Here is a 12507-nt window from a genome sequence, read left to right on the forward strand (position 1 = left end):
AATTAAGTGACCCCCAAAATTCCACTAGAAAACTCTTAAAGTTGATAAATAATTTCAGCAAAGTGGCTGTGGTTGGGGGTATGGAGGAAGCAGGATCTGGTTCTTGTCTCAAGTGGGCATCAAAAGGCGCTCAGGTGTATAGCTTCTCCGGGTAACAGGGGTCATGGTATGGACAAGGCGAAGGAGAGACAGAAACTAAGTCTCAAATATTGTGCATTTTATTTAGGATTTCTATTGCTGTGATAGAAACACCATGGCCAAGGAGGAAAGGGTTTATTTCAGCTTAAAACTTTCAAGTCAAATTCAATTTCTGAGGAATGTCAGGACAGGACCAGGGCAAGAACATTGAGGCAGGAATCAAACCAGAAGGTACAGAAGGTTATGGAGTAGACAAGTTACTTCCTGGCTTGTTCCTCATGTTTCTCTCAGACTTTGTTCTTATACAAACCAGACCCACCATCTTGGGGTGGCACCAAACATGTCTACCCCCACATCCCTATCAATCATTAATTAAGAATATGACCCACAGATTTGCCTGCAGGCCAATCTAATTGAACTATGATTTTCGATTGTGCCAATTTACTGAACACTATGTATGAGAAGACATGACAGTTACAGTTGAAAGCCACATCTGCAGGTAAACCCCCACCACAAACATGCATTAATAACGAGTTATTTAGTCTGGGGTTGGGAAAGTCATTCCCATTTGTACTAACACTTACAGAATTTTGGTTTCCTTTATAAAGCAATTACAGGAAACCTTTGGGAGAATTTTAAAATGGGAGTTGGGCTGGCTGCTAAGATTTGGGTGTGGCTCTTCCAAAAATTTGCTGGTGTCAGTGCTAAATATGATGGTTTTAGAAGGTACCATGCCACAAATGGTTCTCTTCCATGTTTGAACAAAACAGGGTCATGAAGTTCATGAAGAGTTTCATTTGTTTATTGCTGGCATGAGCAAAAGGGGAAGTCAGTATTTGTTTAGAATTGCTAATGGTTTCTTTGGAGAAAAATCTAATGACTTTCTGCAAGTCACATTTGTTTTCCACTGGGGAATCATTGAGAGCGATATGGTGGGGAGTAGGAGCTGATTACCAGAAGCTGTCAGTTCCCACAGATGGGCCGCCATTCAGGTAGGCATTTAAGGTCCTCACCAAGATCCCAGTTCAGTTTTGTTTTTTTCCTCTGCCAAATGAGTCTTGTAGCAAATACTGTGCAAAGCTTTTTGATGCTTAAAGGGCTACTTCTGGAAGAGCACAGAGCTAGAACAGTTGCATAAGAATGAGCCAAAATGAGGAATTGGTCAGAATCAGTGTTCTTAGTCATCATTTGCAGATAATGCTAATGTTTGTGTGAATTGGGACATTTGCATACTTCTATACATGTGTAAATGTTGTGATTGGTTTCCAGGCATCGAAACTATTTCCTTTTCTCTCCACTGAATGTATTACTGAATTGCCATGACACTGCTTTGTGTGTGTGTTATTGTTGCCGTTTTACTTCTACCTTCTTCCCCATTTTTTAAAAAATGCTTTACGAATTTCACACAATGTGTTTTGACAATCCTCCTCCTTTCTGACACTTCCCTATCCATCCTTCCCACCTTCAGCTCCTTATCCACCCAAGTATGACTTTTCCTCTATTCATTGCTCCATATCAAAAGCAGTTTCTATTTCAATACTACTACTGGAGTGGAGCTGCCCTGGAGTTCGGTCAGCCTAGTTAAAGAAAACTAACCCTTGAACTCATAGCAGCTTTCAAATGCTAATATTTCCTCAGCTAGGCTTGGGATTTCATGCGCATTTCCTCATTCCAGGCTGAAATGTTGTTTGATGTGTACATGTGTGAGTCTTGTGCATGCTGTCACAATCATTGTGAACTCATATGCTCCACCACCCTGTTTTGTCTGGAAAATACAGTTTCCTTGAAGTCATTTACTGCCCTCATTTTTATCTTTCCATTTCCTCTTCCTCCATGATCCCTGATAATTGTGATGAACATTGTGCAGTCCCTATTCTCAGTGCCTCAGCCAGTTTTAAGGTGAATCTTAAAAGGGAGGAAGTGGGAAATGAAAATTTGAAATTTTAATAAACACGGTAATTGCTTTTCAGCATGCAACACCCCAGGGAATATATGAATTATTTATTTCCATCTACTATCCTCAACACTAGTTACTATTTTCCCTTCTTAATATTAATTATTAATGGGATTGAACAGCTTTTCTGGTATTTATCTTATGTTGCTGTGAATCTGTTGAATATACAAATATCAGCTACATGTTTTTCAAGGTTTTACACAATTTTATTGTTAATTTTTAAATCATTTTTTATTTGAGATCTTAATAGCATTCTTTTATGTATTCTATTTTAATACTTCTCAATCCTTAATTATTTTCCAACAAAGAAATATAGAGTGAATGTCAACAGATAGTCTCCATATAAATGGTAAAATACACAAGAAAATATGATTTTTATTTTAAAATTACTTTTATCAATGGATCCAACAGCAATATGTTTTTAATTTAGTTTCACAGGCCAGGACACATAAGACAGTAACTTAAAATTTCAGATGGCTATATTAAAATATTTTAACAAATTGAGACCATCATAGAAGGATACATGGAATCATTAATATGTTGGTAGTCAGTGTGCTTTCAAATAATTTTCTGAAGCTGGGGTTTTAAAATGTCAAAATCATTAATAAGCATTCAGAGATAGGCAAAAATAGGTCAGCTATATGGTGCTTGAACCCCAGTGAGCATTCAGTCATGTTCCCTGAAACAAGAATAACACAAGAATAATGCTAATACTTTAGGTTTCCCTTAAATACGATACAGAAAGATCTGTATAAAATCCTATGCTCTTAAGACAATAATTCTGAAAAAAGGAATGAAATGTTTAGCTATAAACAGCTTGGGAGAAAGATCAAAAAGTGTTCTAAGCACATCAAAAATGTATGCATGATGATGTCGTTTTTCTTGTGAGCTGACAAGACACAGCTTTAGGGAGAACAGGTTTATCTTGGGTCCCATTTGGAAGGGCATTGTCTATTATAATGGTGGTGGCACAAGGGTATTTGTTCATATGTCCACAGGTCATGGAACAGAAGGACTGATGCTAGTTGTTGGAATGGGCTATGACCCTCAAAGCCTGCCTGCCAGCCATCTACATCCTTCAGGTAGATTGGTCCCACTTTCTGAAGGTTCCACAGCTCTACAAAGTAGCTCTATCCTCTGGGGACAAGAATTCAAATACATGGACTAATAGGGGATATTTCACATGAAAACAATCAACAAATTAGTTGTTTCAATTCACATAATTTCCACTAATTTTTCTTGTTTTATATAATGTTAATTCAGGAGTTCATTAATGCTCTTTACAAATACAATTTACTAGAATATATTGACTAAATATAATTTCAATTTTTTATAGAATTGGTCAATGTCTACAACATTCAGATATGTGGCCACTGACTATATGTTTCTTAAAATTTTCAGTATATTTAATTAAAATGTAAGTAAGTTTAAGTGAAATTGAGTGTTTAGTTCCTTATCCCACCAGTTGCATTTTAGTGCTCAATAGTCCTATAGGACACTATTTATAACAGTCCCATAATAGAAATTTCTCTCTGAAAGTACATATTTTCCCATATAGTTTATAGGACAGAAGACCACAATGGTGAGAGAGCTTCACAGGTTCAGTGTAAGTAGTCACGGCCTCCTTCAAGCTGATTGCACTGGCTATGTTGTCTACAGACATGGACACCACATAGTATGTATTATTTTAATTAGCTAATATTTATTTTATGATACAGAGTATGATCTGTCTGGGTGAACATACATACAAATTTAGGAAGAATGGTAACTTAGGATAAAGTTGTCAACAGATGACAATTATATTCATTAAATTGAGAGCATTTTTCATTTATTTTGAGTTTTACTTACCCCATTCCTCATTCACTCCCACTGTCTCTTGTTATTTCCCTTCTCTGCCTATCAGATAGCTTGTATGACAGTCAGAACACAACTTGTATGATTCACATTTCTGGGGATTGAGCCCAAGCTGTCAGACTTGGCAAAATATATTCGTACTAAGATTTTTGGGTGCTTTTCCTGAAGACCCAGGTTCAATTCCCAATATCTACATGGTAGCTCATAATCATCTGTAACTTTAGTCCCAAGATATCTGACACCTTTTGCTGGCCTTCCAGGCACCAGGCGTCACATGTGCACAAACATACACTCAGAGCTTCTATACACATAAGCTAAATGTTAACTAAAATACAAAATAAATCATATAACCTTAACTTGAATACACATTGTCCATTGGCAACTTAAAAGTTGGATTTCCCTTCAAATCTTTGGGCCTTTCTCTTGTTCCTTTTTTTTACATACACTTAGGTCTTTATGCCAGGTCCCTAGATAATCTATCAGTATAAAATCTAAGTCACAAATCTGATGATGGGGCTTTCAAAAGTTCAAGCACCGTTGTGTAGGCTGGGAAGTTCTTCACAATTTAGATAATAACCACTTATTTTTTTTTCATTTCTCATAAGCACCACCTATGACATTCTTATGACCCATGTTCTCCATAGGAAGCTTTCTTTCCCTAACTATCTTCATGGTGATGCTCCTTTTCCATGGTGCCAACATGGCCTCTATCTGTCTCAGTGGTAGCACTGAAGTCGTCTCTATTTGCTCCCTTTCACTAGCTGAAAACAGGACATGATTACAAGTAAATGCAATACGCTTGTGCTTAGGGAGCAGTGCCAGTGAACTATGTTCAGTCTTTTTATGAAAAAGACAAACAAAAAGCATATGAGCAGAAGGAAAACCACACAGGACAAACACAGTTCAGCGCCTCTAAGTCTGAGTACATTACCTGCCAAAGATCAGCTGCTGTTCCCTAGATCTGAGTTATTCTTTCATGTTTTGTCTAATATTAAAGATGCTTCAATAAAAGCAGATGGAATAGAATGAAAGTTTTTTCCTACTTTTATAGATTCTTTTCTCATACAATATATTCTCATTATGGTTTTCCCTTCCTCTACTCCTCCCCATTTGCTCCCCACCTCCTCTCTATCTGGATCCATCTTTCTGTTTGTCATTAGAAAAGATTCTCAGAGACAGCAAAACATTTCGTGTGTGTGTGTGTGTGTGTGTGTGTGTGTGAAAGGCTATCACACCAAAGTTGGACAAAGCAAACCAACAGAAGGAAACAGCCCAAGAGAAGGCACAAGAATCAGAGACGCACTGGTTTTCATTGTCAGGAGTCCTATAAAAACACTAAACTGAAGCCCATAATATACACAGAGGACCTAGTATAGTCCCAGGCAGGTTCTGTCTTTCCTGCTTTAGTGGAATGAGTTAACTTTTAATCATTTATTTTAAATTGCATTTTCTAAGACAAGTTCAATCTGAAAGTCCAGTTTCTCAACTTCCTTTTATAGCTTAATTCTGAAATACTTGCATCAGTCTTAATATTCACTTGATAAAATATTTCTCCTTTAAAATTAATTTTAGCAAGATATATGTTGGGATTTCATTTAGCTGCAAGTTACAGAAAGCCCAGAACATGATACTTCAAACACTTGAGATTTATTGCTTACAATGGGAAATCCGGAATGGATGGATGCCAAGGCATGGGTGGAGATTTAAGGATGACAGGTTACTTTCTTCCTCATTGTCAGAGATGGGCCAGAGATTCAGCCAGCAGTAAGCAGTAGGCCTCCAGCTACTCTAGCAAAGGGAGTTGGGAGAGAAAGAACACTGTGTAAAAAAACAACAGAGTTTTAGGAAAGGAAAAAGAGTCCTTCAAAGATGGTAGGTTACATGTCCATGACAATGTCTGGTTGAGTGGGCCACAGGCCTCTTTTCTCTGAATGGGAGACCTTAAAGTTACAGTAGATGAGGGGATTTGGGATGACTGAGTTATTGGTGATTCTTTAGAGAGGTCCTGATTTGGAGCAGGCTTGAGGGTTCAAGCACTTAAACGGCTTCCATTTAAAATTCTGAGGCTGAGATAACATGTTTGAGGATGGAGTATCCTGACCCATGAATGTTTCCAGAACTATTAACAATTGATTCCTGGGCTCTCCAGAGTTTGGTCACTGAGGTAATGTGATGAATGAGGTGGAAAGGAAGATTGATATGGTGTTGTTGCTCCTAAGGGAATAAATTGGTCTGGGGCAGGAAATGACCAGCATTATTGAATGTATCCAACATGCTAACTGTGTTGCATTTCAATTTTATATTTATTTCATTTATAGAATAAGGAAAGGCCTGTGGGAATAATGCTTTTAAAAAAGTGTCTAATTTTTGAATGACCTATAAAAATCTATTCATCAAGATTCAAACTTCTATGTGAGGAGCTGAATATGGCCATTGTGATTCAGATGAAAATACAGCCTTGGAAATCATACTGGGTATACAAGAGGCACTTCTGTCACACACAAAGTCTGAAAGAGCCCTTTAGAAAAGCAGATTTGGAAATTTGTTTTGATTCCTATAACAGATTTGTTCATGTGTTCTTTTCTTTTGCTGTGTGTCAAGCGTGACAGAATTCTGAAAGTCGAACATAGTTCGGAATAAATCACTTTCATTATTTTAGTTTATAATTTAGTAATTTTTATCTCTCAGCCTACTTTTCCTCATGATAAATGATTATAGTGCCTGTATATATCCTAGCACTGGGATACATACTGGAAAGAACTATTTATAAGGAAGAATGATTTAGTTGGGCTCATGACTTTGTGTATGAAGCAGAGACCATACATATGGTTGATCATAAAATGTGGCCTAGTAGGAGAAAATGAGTGGCTAGGAGTGGATAATCTACAAGAGAAGGCTCCCAAAAGCCACCATTGTGAGCAAGGTCCTACCTCCTAGACTTTATCATCTCCAAATTATATCAGATTATAAATTCATCAGAGGATTTAGACACTGATGAAGTCAGAATGTTCATTGACCAATCATTTTCTAATAGCCCACACGAGCTCTTGTCTGTAGCACATAGCCTTTGGAAACATTTTTGTTTTATACCAAAACATTGTTGGGATTAAAAGAAGTGACATATTATAGTCATATGTTTCAATGTACAGAAAGTAAGCCTTTGAAAAATGTTTGTGTTTTTTTTCTTTTATTGGATAGTTTTTATTGACATTTCAAATGTTATTCCCTTTTTCGGTTTCCAAAGTTTTCTTTTACAATCTTCTGGTCTTCTCTTCCATGGTGTTTCTTGAGCCTTGGAGATTGTAAATGACTTAGACATCTCATTTAGAGATGATCATTAGTGTCCTATTCTCAGCTCTTTCACAGGTTATGTATCTGCTCACTCTGGCAGCTTTCTTTATACTATCTTTGGCTCTCTGGAAGACTATATATTTCTGTAGCAGCCACACCTACAATGAGGTCTAAGCTTTAGCTTATGAGGCAATCAGCTATTTGATTTGTTGCTGGGATTGCTGTAACAAAGGTGTCAGACCTTGGGAATAATAACTCCCAAGGAAGTGATCACTTTCTGGCTTTCAGAGAGCCATCATGCAGTCACAGAGAGACATTTAAAAACCAGTTGCCTGGGTTCCTCCTTCAGGAGATCATGATTGGATTATTTAGGAATACAGAGAGGACACAAGGACTTTTACAAGCAAAAGTATGTATAGGAGACACCAGAATAGGTAGATGCAAGTGTTTTTGAGTTGAACTTTGGAAGACAAGTTAGCATACAATACACCTCACATACATATGTAGAGAACAGGAGGAGGAACTACAAATATTTGCTATAGCCCCAGAGAAAGAAACCAAGATTGTGGATGGCCTAAACTCTTTGCTCCATACTTTACAATTTATCTGTTGGTATTAGCAAATGTCATGAAGTCTATAGACTGAGTTCTGGCATAAAATACTTTTAATTGGGATACTTATGGAGATTTCACAGTTAGTTTAGAACAGGAGAAGTTCTACATGTTGCAAATAAATTGTTGAAGAAATGGAAAGGTTAAAAAATTATGGGTGGCAAAGAAGAAGGTGACAGAGATGGAGGGCTTTTGGTTATCTGTTACCATGGAAGAGCCATGGAGAGATTTTCCCACGGGACATATTTAAACTGGAGAGAAAGGCTAGATATCAGAATGAACTCTGTTCCTCAAAGATACAATCCTCATGGCATGGAGAGAAGCGGCACTGCATGTTTACAGGGGGGCAAAGCAACGTGTCGCTCTACAAGAGGTGACACTTTCCATCATACCTGGAAGCTCATTACGATCAGCAAGTAAATCACTCAGTTAGCTTCAGAAAGTCCATGAAAGCCACCAGATTCACTAGACCTCTCCCTTCCCAAGCGTATAAAACAGTAAGGGGTGCTGTGAGTCTTCTAAGACAAGATAAGCAGCCTAGAAGACCTTCAGACAGGATGAGTTGCCTGGAAGCAGAAACCAGTCGAGCTGTTTAGATTTGCCTCATATCACCTGAGCCACTTGGAAATGACTTTAATGAACATGTTAGTTGCCTCTAAGTTGAACACTGTGCTCAAAGTTCCCAGTTTCCATGAGCTATCACCCACATTGTCTGAGCTTTGGTGATACCACTGTCTTTGACTCATTTCTGCTCATGTAAGTAACCTCTCACCAACTGTCCTAGTCAGGGTTACTATTGTTATGATGAAACACTATGACCAAAAGCAGAGTGGGGAGGAAAGGGATTGTTTGGCTTACAGATCCGCACTGGAGTCTATTGCTAAAGGAAATCAGGGCAGGAACTCAAGCAGAGATGAAACCTGAAAGCAGGAGACATGGAGGAATGCTGCTTATTGGCTTGCACCTAGTGGCATCTTTAGCCTGCTCTTTTATAGAACACAGGACTACTAGCTCAGGGGCGGTGAGATGAGCCCCTCTAATATCAATCACTAAGAAAATGTTCCAGAGTCGTGCCTCCATCCTGATTGTAAGAAGGCATTTTCTTGAGGCTCCCTCTACTCCAGTAACTCTAGCTTGTATCACGTTGACATCAAACTAGCCAACACTCCAATATCTCTGTATATATCTCTAATAAATTCATTGGTTCAACAAATTGGTCTTCTGTGTTATCTTTGCTCTGATTTGTCATCAATTCTCTGTTTGGGGCAAGAGGATATTCTTATCTCCTCAGAAATAATAGTGACATCCAACAGTTAAATAAACAAACAAAAAACTAAAAATTGACACTTGAACTTACGAGTACAGCAACGTTTATATAAAATAGGATAATCATATGAATAAAAGAGCATTTCAAATGAAAGAAAAGAAATTTGGAGATAAGACCAAGAAAGGAGGAGACTGTGAGAAGGCCAAAAACAAAGAGCTAACTAGGAAAAGATGGAGAAGGCTGTGGCTGTTAGAAGATCATGGAGGCCTCAGCTGGGCCACTCTCAGAGAATGCGAGCATGGAAGTCGAGCGTCATGGAACTGTGAAGCAAAGGTAGGAAAAGACAACAGCCAATACATCCTTTTCTGTATGAAAAATGGACTATGAACACCACGACAATGTTCTGGATGAAAATTCAGAGTTGTGGTCCAAGAAAGGAAGTGTGATTTTTTTTGTTCTTGTTGTTGTTTACTTTTTGTTTTTTTTGGGGGGGGGCTTGTTTTTAATAGGGGAAAATTAAATGCATTTCAGATAAGACTCTCAAGGAGTGAAGAGATAAAAGATAGAGGGGCGAAGCTCAGTTGATGGTACACTTGCCTAGCTGGTAAGGAGCTATGGGTTCTGTCCAAAACACTGCATAAGATGCGATTATGTGACACATGCCTGTTGTTGTAAAAATATAAAAAAATAAAAAAAAGTATGGTTGTCTTTTACCTCATTAGGCCCTGCACCGAAGTGCCCCAACATATCTGTTAGACACCTTGGAGGAAACACATCCTAACTCCATGGCAGCCCAGACCAGCCACCCTACACTCCATTACACTTAAATCTACACACGAAAGACCACACCACACAATAATTTTTGACCCAATTGATAAGGTATAATTGCCCACCTAAACATACAATGCCCAGTACCATCCATCCCTTAAGAACATTAATAACAACCTGCAAATATGCAGAGCAGAATCTTAACATCACCTGCCATGACTTCTTGCCCTCTCCCTCCTGTCTCTTCCCTCCTTTCTGTCCAAGTCTCTTCTCTTCCTTTAAACTTCTCTCCCTCCCATCCTTCCTTCTCATCCAATGACAGGCCTCCTTCTATCCTGTACCTGCCCCTCACCTGTATTTTACAAATTCAATGGGGAGAAGGTTCTGGTGAAGTCACCTGAGTCCTGAACATGTGACTATGTAGCAGTCCTTGGGGCAGCGGAATTAGCATCAAAAGACAGATAACTCCAGTGCAAACCACCACACATGCCTGCAATCCTAGTGATCAGCACTCAGGAGACTGAGGCAGGAGGATCCAAATTTCCTTCATGGTCATCCATGGCTACACAGAGAGCTTGAGGCAGCTTGGGCTAAACAAAACTCTCTCAAAACAAAACAACTGCAAAATCCAGCGAAACAAAGAAAACCAAAAAATAGGAAGGAGAAAGAGAAGGGGCAGGAGAAGAAAGGAGAAGAGAGGAGAGGAAAGGAAAGAAAAAGACAAGAGCTAAGGATATTGTAAGAAGAGGAGAGGGGATAGCTGGTCATAAGTCCATAAAGGGGAAAAGAATTAATTCTAGATAAGTGTGCTTGAAAGTAAGGCCTTCCTAGCACAACCACCTGCTTTGGGGCAATCCTTTCTACTAAGGTTTAAAGGTAATAGACGGCTGCGGCTCCTTTTTGATAACCCAGGAATAATACCTTGAATAGTAGTGGTAATATGTATATTGGCAAGGGTTGCATTTCAAAACAATTATGATGCTCTCTATCTTAGCATCTGTGTCTATATTTACATGTATGTTTAGCCTTTCTTGTTCCTCTCTAGAAGCAGATCACAGCTACAAAGACTTTACAATCAAGAGACACAGTTTTGTCCTGCAACGTGGCTTGGCGTCTGCATGGGTACAGAAGGAGAAGTACTGCTCCATGATGTATAGTGCTGAGAGCTCCTTCTGTACTCTCAGCTAGGCACCGCAAAAGAAGACTGACATTGAGTGTTAACTGCTGTGATTCAAAAGCAACAATTAGAGATGATTACATGTTGTGTAAGTAGCCCAATGACTACCAACCTATTTTGGTAAACATCAAAGCTCCTAAGAGTGTTTTTAAAAGGAAGTAATCACATACTTGCAGATTTTAAACATTTATTTTTTTTTTGAGATGTTACATCTTTACTCCCCTTACCTTTCTTTTATCCATTCTAAGCTCATACACACACACACACACACACACACACACACACACACACACACACAAACACATATTCCTTGCTCTCTTTCATATTTGTGCCCTTTTCCCCCTTTCATTGCTATCATGTGCACATATACATACATATACATTCTTGTATATGTAAAGGATAAACTGCTGAGTCTGTATTTTACTCATATGTATGTTTTCAGGGCTGGCCATCTGTTACTGAATGACCAGCTGGTGTGCTCTTCCCAGAGAAGACTTGTCTCCTACTCTCAGCACTCATTAGTTGTGTGTAGTTCTTTGCGTGGCGTCGAAGATTCCTGTCTACTCTGACACATCTATTGTTTTCCTTGTTTAGCTCTTGTTTTTTAAGGGCCACCATTCTAAGCATGCTGAACTTTTCTGCATTGCTAAGTGGCTCCAAGAATATCTGGAGAAAATGTTTGTTAAAAATGAACAATTGATCCCCTAGCAAATAAAGGCTCTTTAGTTCAGTCAATGAGAGATGAACTAGTTCTTTGACACTATAGTGACCATCTTGAGAATAACTTATCCAGTCTTCACATGATCATGTGCTTTGATTGCTAGAATACAGAAATCTTGGAAGCTTGCAAATTTACTTTCTAGCCTTCATAATGATCTTCCAAATAGAAGTCCAGTATACTTCAAAGTATTAACATTTTGAATATTTTATACCACACATATGAGCTAGTATACAAGTTAAAAACCAAAGGTAAAGGTTTAATAAAGAAAGCTTGTATTACATTTTAATCAGCTCAGATTTTGAGATATCTTTCCTTCAGGATAGCCAACAATGCAGTCAGTAATAAATCAACATTAAACCAGGTCTTTGAATCACTGTCAAACATCAAACACACACACACACACCCACACACACACACACACACACACACACACACTCAGCTCTTCAAAAACGTATATGAATTTTTGCAGTAAAAACGTGTTTATTCCTAATTTTAAAACCTTTTTGTTTTTAAAAACTTGTGTGTTTTACGACACTTGCTTGTGATTAACATTTAGCATATAATTATGTGGCCAACTTTGAGAATGCATGCCAAAGGTTAGGTTGCCAAGCAAAACAGTTGCTTTTGACCTGAGAGCAGTTTCAATTCCTGGTTTGCCTTTGGTTAATTTTGAAAGTTAAATTCCAACTGCCAAACTGCTCTTGCCTTCACAGGAACCACAAAGCC

General features: G+C 38.3%; 1 protein-coding gene across 3 annotated transcripts in view; it reads left to right on the forward strand.

Moving 5' to 3' along the window:
* The first annotated feature begins 884 nt into the window (after positions 1 to 884).
* Positions 885 to 12507, forward strand: part of Serpinb8 (serpin family B member 8) — a 36456-nt gene continuing 24833 nt past the window's right edge. Inside the window, exons 1-4 of one of the 3 annotated variants that reach the window (XM_087580098.1) lie at positions 907 to 1130; positions 3091 to 3174; positions 3651 to 3767; positions 10929 to 11148. The gene's annotated coding sequence lies outside the window, so the exon portion shown is untranslated. Of the gene's footprint in view, positions 1131 to 3090; positions 3175 to 3650; positions 3768 to 10928; positions 11149 to 12507 lie in introns of all 3 variants that reach the window. The other 2 variants (XM_087580097.1, XM_087580096.1) reach the window with 2 other exon arrangements.

This window comes from Rattus norvegicus, chromosome 13, assembly GCF_021556685.1.
Source record: "Rattus norvegicus strain SHRSP/BbbUtx chromosome 13, alternate assembly SHRSP_T2T, whole genome shotgun sequence".
Taxonomy (NCBI): domain Eukaryota; kingdom Metazoa; phylum Chordata; class Mammalia; order Rodentia; family Muridae; genus Rattus; species Rattus norvegicus.